The sequence below is a fragment of the Bombina bombina genome, chromosome 3 (assembly GCF_027579735.1).
Source record: "Bombina bombina isolate aBomBom1 chromosome 3, aBomBom1.pri, whole genome shotgun sequence".
Classification (NCBI taxonomy): domain Eukaryota; kingdom Metazoa; phylum Chordata; class Amphibia; order Anura; family Bombinatoridae; genus Bombina; species Bombina bombina.
Window position 1 is genome coordinate 540,601,716 of NC_069501.1, and position 12,802 is coordinate 540,614,517.

Here is a 12,802-nt window from a genome sequence, read left to right on the forward strand (position 1 = left end):
ATACAAAATTATTAGTAAAAAATAAGAAATATATAGAAACAAAAAATAGAAAATAGCAACCTAACTGCTGTTGCTACATTACACACTTAGCTCTAGTAATGTATAATTGGTATTGATTTTGTTCTAAATTATATCTATCTCTCTTGTGCCTGTATACACATTAAGTATATTATATACATCTTAGCTCTCTTAATGTGTATTAGAGAAAGCTATTGTTGCCCTGTTAGTCCATATAGTTGCTCCGTGTCAAATTTCTATATAGTGATGTCCATCCTTAATTGAATCTTTGAGTTCATCATAGTTGGACAGTCCTAGTACAGTGTCCCTATTTTTTGATGTTGGCACAACCTGACCCTTGGACGTATGGGATGTCTTCCTCAATTGGATGGTTGATGTCCTCTCTGTCATGGTTATGTACCCATGGTTCCTAGACCTGTGTCTTTTCTGATGTTCCTGTCGGTTGTTCTCTGCACATTAAGATTGTCGCCTTAGACTGGTGCAGATGGATCATCTCTGTGTAGTTGCCATGGATTTAAAGAAAGCTCAGTTTTTTAAGTCTGCATGAGAACTTATTGGCAATTGGCATTAATATACCGAGTGATGTTGCATTGGAGGCATCATTACCATGACTACCCCAACGCCAGGTAGTGCACCCTGCGCTGTATGGTCTACCCCCCAAGAGGCCTGACCCTCAGTGCATTGTCACATATTACTCAAGGTGTATTTGCCATGCCCCAGTATGTGTCTCAGCTTAAATGAGCGCTTTAAAATCCGGAGGTGAGTTTAACCCTCCTGGGGCTACCGTGCCCAATCTATATATCCATTCAGCTTCTCTTCTAAGCAGGGCCTTATTTCTGTCACCACCCCTATCAAGGGGGGGGATATGATCAATTAGGATATATCTGATAGTGGACACCTGGTGTCTCATGTCGGCACAGTGTCTGGCCACCGGTTGGTCCGATCCTCCTTGTTCTAATGCCAGCCGTATTGCCCGTCTGTGGTTAGCCATCCTATCGCGGAGTGTTCCGCTCGTCTTACCCACATAGAACCGGGCACATGGACAGAATAAAAGGTAAACTACAAATGTTGTAGTGCAGGATATTGAGTGCTTGATCTTGAATACTTTATTCGTGTGAGGATGGTGAAAGTTCTTAGTTGTTATGAGACCATTACATGTTGTGCACCCTAGGCACCTGTATGAACCTTTGATGTTAGTGTGGGCAGTATCCATGTAGCTTGATTTAGGGTCTGTGCGTACCAAGCTGTCCTTAAGGTTAGTTCCCCTCCGGTATGCTACCATTGGTGTCAGGTTGTGCGTGAAGGTCAATTTAGGGTCAGACTGCACTATTGGCCAGTGTTCTCTTAGTATGTTGCCAGCTTGTGTGGTGTTAGGTGAAAACGTTGTTGCCATTATCAATTTGTTCAGCTTCTCTGTCAGATTCCCCTTATGTATCAGGCTGTCCTGTGAGTGTGGAAGGACTTGTTTTAGGGTACTGTCAAGCATCTGTTGCTTGTATCCCCGCTGTAAGAATTTGTCTCGCATGAGCTGTAGCTGTGAGACCCCTGTGGCTCTGTTTGAATTATTCCGCACTACTCTTGTCATCTGTGATTTGACTATCCCTTTTAATAGGGCTGGGGGGGTGACAGCTTGTTGCACTTAAAATGGAATTTTTATCAGTAGGCTTGCTGTAGAGTGTGGTACCTAAGGAATTACCATCTATGTAGATAGTGAGGTCTAGGAATTGTATCTCTTTATGGTGGTGCGTGATCTTGAATCTCACTGGTGTAGGGGTATTATTCCATTTCATAAACCACTCTGACAGCGCCTGTTGTCCGCCACGCCACACCATGAACACATCATCGATGTATCTTGCGTAGTACACAACCTGCGATGTGTCAGTGCTCCATAGGAATTGGTTTTCAAATTGAGACATATATATATTGGCATACGATGGGGCCATGTTAGACCCCATCGCAGTGCCTGTAAGTTGCAAATAAAAAGATGTCTCAAAGCGAAAGTAGTTCCTAGTGAGGCAGTATTCCATTAGTGTCAAAAAATAGTCAATGGGGGGTCCCTCATAAAGTGTACTGTCTATGAGGTGTTGTTTGGTAGCCATGAGTCCTGTGTCGTGAGGGATGATAGTGTAGAGACTGTTGACATCCAGGGTGACCAGGATGTCTCCAGTCTCCACATGCACATCCCTCATCTTCCTAATAAGGTCATTAGTGTCTGAAATGAATGATCTGACAGTCTTGACAATGGGTTGGAGGAAAATATCTATTACTTGTGCCACTGGCTGTGTGAGTGATTGTACTGCAGAGACTATGGGTCGCCCTGGTGGGTGGTGTAGGGTTTTGTGTATCTTTGGGGTGGTGTATAGTATTGGGATTCTTGGATGTGTTGTAGTGCAGTATTCAAAGAGTTGTTCCGTTAGGTATCCTTGTTCAAATCCTAATTTAAGGATACCATCCAGTTCTTTCTTGTATTTGACCGTAGGGTCACCTGGTAACTTGCTATAGGTGTTATTGTCAGTCAATTGCTTAAGTATGTCTTCTTTGTAATCCTCATAGTCCATCAGGACTATTGCCCCACCTTTATCCGCAGGGCGAATGACCAGAGCATGGTCATTTTGTAAGGTTTTAATAGCTGCTCTTTCAGTGTTTGTGAGGTTGTGTCTCCATTTGTTGGACTTATTATGTGTTTCCATATCTTGTGTCACTAGCCTCATAAATGTCTTGGTGCTGGCACTACTGTTTGTTGGCTCAAATGTACTGGGTTTTTTGCACTTATGGACAGGATTAGTAAGTTCTGGTGTTATTGGAGCGTTCTGAAAATATTCTTTAATTTTCATTGTGCGGTTCAATTTATACAAGTCCAATTTAAGGTCCATTTCATTAGTTTTATGACTTGGTATAAACGATAGACCTTTATTGAGCATGGAGCTCTCTGCTGCTGTAAGAGCATGCCTACTAAGATTGATCACTATATCCTCCGTCTGTTGCGGCGTGTGGGTCTGTGTCTGTCCCCTTGCCCTCCTGATGTGTGGTCTAGAGTGCCTCCCCCTCCTCTGCGTGACCTCGTGGTAACCCCTAAAAAATGATGATCAGGGGTGGATTGTCCCCTATGTATATATGGGGGATGGTATGGGGGTTGCGTCTGATATGTATTTGGTGATGTGGGTATGTGTCTAGTGATGCTAGTGTCTGTTTCTGATGAATCAGCACCACTGGTGTCAACTGTTGTAAATTGTACTCTCCTAGGTCGAAAAGGTCTCCTAGGTCTACCCTCTGATGTACCGGTTAGCCACTTGTAGACTCTACCATTAGTGTAGTCTGCTTTCACAGATTCAAGTTTCCTGTTTTTAAATACTGCTAATTCAGTTTTATATTTATCAACCTGTTGCTGTAATTTGGTGAGCCAGTTTTCCTGCTGATCTGCTGCAAGTGTTTCATTATGTATTTGTTCAAATGCTACTATCTCGTTTTTGACCTTGTTAAGTATTGTAGTGACCTCCTCTATTACTAGTAAGATAAGGTCTAGGGAGCACTTATTTAATATGTGGCACCACTTCTTTCTAAATTCAGGATTGTCACGACCTATTGTAGGGATATTTTTTACCCTTTTACAATATATTGGGATCCACGCTGAACATTTCTACAACTTACAGCAAGCGCAGTTATGGAACCAGTTCCTCTTACGTCTTTGACCCTTCCTCCCATTGGGACAACTACCATGGAACAAGATCCGGATGTAGGAGCACAAGCCCGTGGGGCCCAGATTGGCACAGTCACATACACCCCTGACGATGCGGCAAGAATCCTGTTCGCCCCTATCAGCAGAGCGACGGCTGGTGAGACCCCTGTTAATATATACCATAACTTATTGAAACTCAAAAAGCGAGAAACAGACCTAACACTACACGGTAGCTATCTTTCAGAATATCACAGGTTAAACCATATTCCTAGGGGTTTCAGGGTAAAAAATATCCCTACAATAGGTCGTGACAATCCTGAATTTAGAAAGAAGTGGTGCCACATATTAAATAAGTGCTCCCTAGACCTTATCTTACTAGTAATAGAGGAGGTCACTACAATACTTAACAAGGTCAAAAACGAGATAGTAGCATTTGAACAAATACATAATGAAACACTTGCAGCAGATCAGCAGGAAAACTGGCTCACCAAATTACAGCAACAGGTTGATAAATATAAAACTGAATTAGCAGTATTTAAAAACAGGAAACTTGAATCTGTGAAAGCAGACTACACTAATGGTAGAGTCTACAAGTGGCTAACCGGTACATCAGAGGGTAGACCTAGGAGACCTTTTCGACCTAGGAGAGTACAATTTACAACAGTTGACACCAGTGGTGCTGATTCATCAGAAACAGACACTAGCATCACTAGACACATACCCACATCACCAAATACATATCAGACGCAACCCCCATACCATCCCCCATATATACATAGGGGACAATCCACCCCTGATCATCATTTTTTAGGGGTTACCACGAGGTCACGCAGAGGAGGGGGAGGCACTCTAGACCACACATCAGGAGGGCAAGGGGACAGACACAGACCCACACGCCGCAACAGACGGAGGATATAGTGATCAATCTTAGTAGGCATGCTCTTACAGCAGCAGAGAGCTCCATGCTCAATAAAGGTCTATCGTTTATACCAAGTCATAAAACTAATGAAATGGACCTTAAATTGGACTTGTATAAATTGAACCGCACAATGAAAATTAAAGAATATTTTCAGAACGCTCCAATAACACCAGAACTTACTAATCCTGTCCATAAGTGCAAAAAACCCAGTACATTTGAGCCAACAAACAGTAGTGCCAGCACCAAGACATTTATGAGGCTAGTGACACAAGATATGGAAACACATAATAAGTCCAACAAATGGAGACACAACCTCACAAACACTGAAAGAGCAGCTATTAAAACCTTACAAAATGACCATGCTCTGGTCATTCGCCCTGCGGATAAAGGTGGGGCAATAGTCCTGATGGACTATGAGGATTACAAAGAAGACATACTTAAGCAATTGACTGACAATAACACCTATAGCAAGTTACCAGGTGACCCTACGGTCAAATACAAGAAAGAACTGGATGGTATCCTTAAATTAGGATTTGAACAAGGATACCTAACGGAACAACTCTTTGAATACTGCACTACAACACATCCAAGAATCCCAATACTATACACCACCCCAAAGATACACAAAACCCTACACCACCCACCAGGGCGACCCATAGTCTCTGCAGTACAATCACTCACACAGCCAGTGGCACAAGTAATAGATATTTTCCTCCAACCCATTGTCAAGACTGTCAGATCATTCATTTCAGACACTAATGACCTTATTAGGAAGATGAGGGATGTGCATGTGGAGACTGGAGACATCCTGGTCACCCTGGATGTCAACAGTCTCTACACTATCATCCCTCACGACACAGGACTCATGGCTACCAAACAACACCTCATAGACAGTACACTTTATGAGGGACCCCCCATTGACTATTTTTTGACACTAATGGAATACTGCCTCACTAGGAACTACTTTCGCTTTGAGACATCTTTTTATTTGCAACTTACAGGCACTGCGATGGGGTCTAACATGGCCCCATCGTATGCCAATATATATATGTCTCAATTTGAAAACCAATTCCTATGGAGCACTGACACATCGCAGGTTGTGTACTACGCAAGATACATCGATGATGTGTTCATGGTGTGGCGTGGCGGACAACAGGCGCTGTCAGAGTGGTTTATGAAATGGAATAATACCCCTACACCAGTGAGATTCAAGATCACGCACCACCATAAAGAGATACAATTCCTAGACCTCACTATCTACATAGATGGTAATTCCTTAGGTACCACACTCTACAGCAAGCCTACTGATAAAAATTCCATTTTAAGTGCAACAAGCTGTCACCCCCCAGCCCTATTAAAAGGGATAGTCAAATCACAGATGACAAGAGTAGTGCGGAATAATTCAAACAGAGCCACAGGGGTCTCACAGCTACAGCTCATGCGAGACAAATTCTTACAGCGGGGATACAAGCAACAGATGCTTGACAGTACCCTAAAACAAGTCCTTCCACACTCACAGGACAGCCTGATACATAAGGGGAATCTGACAGAGAAGCTGAACAAATTGATAATGGCAACAACGTTTTCACCTAACACCACACAAGCTGGCAACATACTAAGAGAACACTGGCCAATAGTGCAGTCTGACCCTAAATTGACCTTCACGCACAACCTGACACCAATGGTAGCATACCGGAGGGGAACTAACCTTAAGGACAGCTTGGTACGCACAGACCCTAAATCAAGCTACATGGATACTGCCCACACTAACATCAAAGGTTCATACAGGTGCCTAGGGTGCACAACATGTAATGGTCTCATAACAACTAAGAACTTTCACCATCCTCACACGAATAAAGTATTCAAGATCAAGCACTCAATATCCTGCACTACAACATTTGTAGTTTACCTTTTATTCTGTCCATGTGCCCGGTTCTATGTGGGTAAGACGAGCGGAACACTCCGCGATAGGATGGCTAACCACAGACGGGCAATACGGCTGGCATTAGAACAAGGAGGATCGGACCAACCGGTGGCCAGACACTGTGCCGACATGAGACACCAGGTGTCCACTATCAGATATATCCTAATTGATCATATCCCCCCCCTTGATAGGGGTGGTGACAGAAATAAGGCCCTGCTTAGAAGAGAAGCTGAATGGATATATAGATTGGGCACGGTAGCCCCAGGAGGGTTAAACTCACCTCCGGATTTTAAAGCGCTCATTTAAGCTGAGACACATACTGGGGCATGGCAAATACACCTTGAGTAATATGTGACAATGCACTGAGGGTCAGGCCTCTTGGGGGGTAGACCATACAGCGCAGGGTGCACTACCTGGCGTTGGGGGAGTCATGGTAATGATGCCTCCAATGCAACATCACTCGGTATATTAATGCCAATTGCCAATAAGTTCTCATGCAGACTTAAAAAACGGAGCTTTCTTTAAATCCATGGCAACTACACAGAGATGATCCATCTGCACCAGTCTAAGGCGACAATCTTAATGTGCAGAGAACAACCGACAGGAACATCAGAAAAGACACAGGTCTAGGAACCATGGGTACATAACCATGACAGAGAGGACATCAACCATCCAATTGAGGAAGACATCCCATACGTCCAAGGGTCAGGTTGTGCCAACATCAAAAAATAGGGACACTGTACTAGGACTGTCCAACTATGATGAACTCAAAGATTCAATTAAGGATGGACATCACTATATAGAAATTTGACACGGAGCAACTATATGGACTAACAGGGCAACAATAGCTTTCTCTAATACACATTAAGAGAGCTAAGATGTATATAATATACTTAATGTGTATACAGGCACAAGAGAGATAGATATAATTTAGAACAAAATCAATACCAATTATACATTACTAGAGCTAAGTGTGTAATGTAGCAACAGCAGTTAGGTTGCTATTTTCTATTTTTTGTTTCTATATATTTCTTATTTTTTACTAATAATTTTGTATTTTTACCCATGCTAAATGGTTAGAGGAGTTTATTCTCCTTTACTGGTATCTAGGTCTATAGGAGGGGATCAATCACATAATCTATAAATATAGCCTAGGATAACATATACGAGACTTAAAGATGATATACATATACTACATACACTAAGTGCCAGAGAATACTTTTAGCCCCTTCAACAAGCACATTCCAGGACAAGTACAAGTGATATGTAAATGAATGAAGTCCAAAAAATCATGGTAATAGTGAGACATGAAGGTAATACATACTGGCCATAGAATAGTGGTAAATCTGAACTAGGTAAATCAATAGATCCATCCGCCCAAGTAGAACCGGCAGAACAAATGGTTCCTATGACAACTAGAAGATGACAGCGAACTCTATAGAACCTGTCACAGAGATCATCATAATGAAATATAGTAGCACTCCAGTAAGGGAGATGTAATTTAGATAATAGGGAACAATGCACATGCATATATATGAGCCTATGAGTAGTGCAGAAGGCACCGGCTAAATAAATTCACGCAATTGTAACAATATGTAGAATAAGATACACTGTCAATAATGGCACAGAGTTTGAAACACTATTACATACTTTAGTAACTTAATTTATTAACACAGTAAATTTGTATTGATATTATAACATTATAAGCTTTGTATAGAAATGAGGATACCGGATACAATATTGCACTTAACACTTCCGGTTCACATAGTGGAACGCAAACATGCGGTCCACATACACACTGTTTGGCGCCACCACACTGAGAAATCTTCACACACAGGTATTTTTGATTTATGTTTAACGAGCAATAGGCTTCTATTTAAGTTTGTTTGATGCACTGTATGTTTATGCTGATGATGGGGAAGAATACCCCGAAAACGTTTCATTAAAATTTACCACGATTTTTCACTAAAAAAGACCTGAGAGTGCGACCATTTCTTTTGGAATATTGATTGCATGTTGGCACCCGGGCAGATGACCATTGGAGGGTAACACTGTACAACTGATGGGCTTATATATATATATATATATATATATATATATATATATATATATATATATATATATATAATAGCCAAAAAGAAGTGCACTCTCAGGTCTTTCACAGCAACAGTTACTTTATTGATGTAACGTTTTCGGAGGTCTTGCCTCCTTCATCAGCATGGTCGGCAGGCAAGACCTCCGAAAACGTTACATCAATAAAGTAACTGTTGCTGTGAAAGACCTGAGAGTGCACTTCTTTTTGGCTATTATTTGTTGTTTAAAGTTGCACCCAGGCAGTTTTCCACTTGTGGGCAAGATCTGGAATTTTGGATATCTATATATATATATATATATATATATACACTATATATCACCCAAAAAAGAGGTGAAGCAGCGATGAATATTAAGACATAGCATTTATTTAACAAAAGTTAAAATTCCAATAGAGGGCTGGAATCAGGTACAAGAAACAGTATACGCGTTTCGGCGTGAAGCCGTACTCACTACTGCTAAAAATACACAGACATGCTGATTTAAAATGGTGTATTCAACACCCATTGGGTAATAAGAGACACACCTCTGTCATACTCGTAATACGTGATGAAATGCTAGTAATTGCTATTGCCGTAAACATATCATATAATACAAAGTTAAACCTCCTGTAGATACAGAACTAAATGGCATAGATTTTATATATGCATAAAGATAAACATGAATTAAAACAAAAACACACAAGTTACTAATGCATATAGAGTATAAGATATATGTGTGATAATATAAAAAACATATCATTATCTGGAGAAGACCAGATCCTCAACTAAGGGAATAAAAATAAGGCTGAAATAAAAAAAAAGGATAAGAATAGGATCAATCCATACCTATTCCCAATAATTGTTAAAATCATATTCTGTATTCAAACCTAAAGGCACCTTAGTGGACAGCTTAAATATCAACAGCATTTCTCGCTTTTCCAGGAGTCTTTGTTTATCACCACCCCGTTTTTTGGTAGGGTACTTTGTCAATGGCTAGCCACCTAAAGCATTAATTGTGGACAGGTGTTCTCTGATGCGAGATCTGATGTCATGAGTCGTGAGTCCAACATATTGGATATTGCACAAAACACAAGTTATTAAATAAATAACAAAATTGGACGTGCAATTCAAACAATAGTTTATGTCAAACGACTGATTGGTGACAGCAGATGTAAACACATCAGAGATGACAATGTAGTCACAAGCCTTACACATGCTGCTCCCGCACCTAAACATGCCTTTAATGGTAAGCCAAGAACTTGTTGTGGCACAAGGACTATTCAACACTGTAGGGGACAAGTAGTTGCCCTATTATTTATTTCGGCGATAGGAACTTCTAATGCCATTCGTCAGTGAGATTGTACTCTGCCACAAGAAGTTTGAAATGTTTTCTTACAATATTACAGATATGGTCATATTTGGAACTGAAATCAGTTACATACGTAACCTGACTATTGTTGTGTGTACTGTTAATTTTAACCCTGTCAGTCAAAAGGGTATGTCTATCAATTCCCTGTACTTCACAAACTGCTCGTTTGAAAACTTTCTTGGAGTAACCCCTCTTTTCCAAACGATCAACCAAATCTTGTTGATGTTCCAAAAAGACTTTGAGGGTGGAACAGTTCCTTTTAGCCCTAATTAGTTGTCCCTTTGCTATAGAGTAGGTTACATTGTTGGGGTGGCAACTACTGGCATGTAGCACCAAATTTCCTGATACTGGCTTTCTGTATATGCTGGTCTCAATCTTACCCTCCTGAGTACCTTTCAGAGTAATGTCCAAATAATTAATGAATGACTCATCTCAAAAGTGAATTTAAGGTTGAGGTTGTTTTGATTGATGTAAATTAAGAATTCGCCCATGCCAGCCTTGTCTCCTTGCCAAATAAAGAGAAGGTCATCTATAAACCGTCCAAAGTAAATTATATTGTTCCTGAAGGGGTTAGTATCCCCATAGATGTGGGACAGCTCCCACCAACCCATGTATAGGTTGGCATATGAGGAGGCAAAGTTTGCCCCCATAGCTGTCCCACACCCTTGGAGATAAAAAAAAAAAAACCTTGAACTCGAAATAATTGTGGCATAGGAGAAAACCAGTTACATCAATTAAAACATTTTGGAAGTCAGGACTTAAAGTGGAGTAGTGGGTAAGAATATATTCCAGTGTTTGTAGACCTTGAGCATGAGGAATGGAGGAATATAGAGCAGTGATGTCAACTGTCATCCAACTGTAAGTGGAATCCCATGGCATTTTATCCATAACCTTAAGCACATGTTTGGTATATTGAAGATAGCTAGGAAGTGCTTGAACCAATGGGCGAAATATTACATCAAGCCATTCGGAAATGTGCTCAAACAAAGAGATTATTCCACTCACAATAGGACGACCTTTAACTTGTACCAGGGACTTATGCACCTTCGGGAGATGGTAAAACACTGGAATCACAGGGTGTTCAACATATAAACATTTAAGGGTATTTCTATCCAGAAATCCCTGTTCTAACCCATCATCCAGAAGGTGCATAAGTTCTACCTGGTAGCATTTAGTGGGATTAGATGGAAGAACAGAATACTGTACAGAATCCGTTAGTTGGCAAAGAGCCTCTTCCCTGTAAGCTTGTCTATCCAAAACCACAACAGAGCCCCCCTTATCAGCGGCCCGGATCACTATGTTTTCATTGCTCTGAAGCTCTTGAAGAGCTTGTCTTTCAGATTTGGATAAATTATCTGTGATCCTTTTCTTATCTTTATTAAATGCCAGATCTTTAAGATCTTTTTCTACTCTGTTGTAGAATTTTTCAATAAGGGGGCCCTTCTGCTGTGGATTGGATAGAAGGTGGAAGGTTTCTGGAAACCCACACATTTCTCCCTATAGCTAGATTCTATGTCTGTGTATCCATCTCTAGCCATTTTGTCTAATGCAATTACATCACATCTTTCAGAAAAGGACAAGTCAGTATTGAGGTTTATTCTAGCCGCTTTACCAGCGGTACAATCAACAAGATCATGTGTGGATTGTTGGTCACAATCAAAAAAATCTTTCTTTAAAGTGATATTGTGAACCAAACGATTCACATCTATCATGGTCTTAAATAAGTCAAATCCAGTCATAGGTACAAAATCAAAGCCTAAACTCAAAAGTTTTTCTATGAATAAGGTTCTCTAATCTAATATTGAACTGCATAATTCTCTGAAAAGCTGCATTTATCACACTAACACACATCAGGTGTTGTTAAAGCTTTACATCTTATCACAGCTGGGCATATTCAGATGGACCCTAAAAAAGTCAAGCATTTTATTGGCTTTGCAAGCTTTTATAGATGCTATATAAAGGGGTTTTCACTAGTATGTGCTCCTATTACAGCACTAACTAAGCAGCAAAATTAATTCCTCTGACCCCGCATGCCCAAAACACTTTTGATAAACTAAAATTACTTTTCACACACTGGTTCAACCTGATTCAACCAAGGCTTATTTTCTGGAAATAGACACCTCTGATATCGCCATCGGTGGAGTACTATCCCAAAAGGGCTCTAAGGATGATATGCTGCATCCCGTTGCCTTCTATTTTCACAAATTATTATTCTCACAAATTAACTCCAGCTGAAAGAAACTATGACGTAGGCGAAAGGGAATTGCTTGCCATCGGAAGTACACTAGTGGAGTGTCGTGATCTCCTGGAGGTTACACCAACTCCTATCACAGTGTTCACGATCACCGTAATTTGGAGTACCTCAGGTCAGCTAAGCACCCCCGTCCCCGCCAGGCCCGTTGGGCCCCTTTCTTCTCCAGATTCAACATGCTGATCACATACAGGCCCGGCTCCAGAAACAAAACGGCTTTGTCACAACTACATGAAGAAACCGGTATGTGTTCAACTACTGATGCCCCAATATAGCCTCCCTGCCACTTCATATCCCTACAAACTTCCCTTCTGGACAGGATCAGAAATCTCCAGTCACCTCCTCCTCTGATGAATCCTCCACTTAGGCAACACCAAGGTGTCTGGTACCATGGCTCAACAATTTACGTTCCTCCTACACTGCGTCCAGATGTTCTAAATGCATTTCATGACACTAACAGCAGGCCATGGAGGTATTATAACAACTCTAACCAGTATTCAACGTTATTTATGGTGGTCCACTCTCAACAAAGACACTGCAGAGTATGTTAACACCTGTGCCAGAGCAAAATCC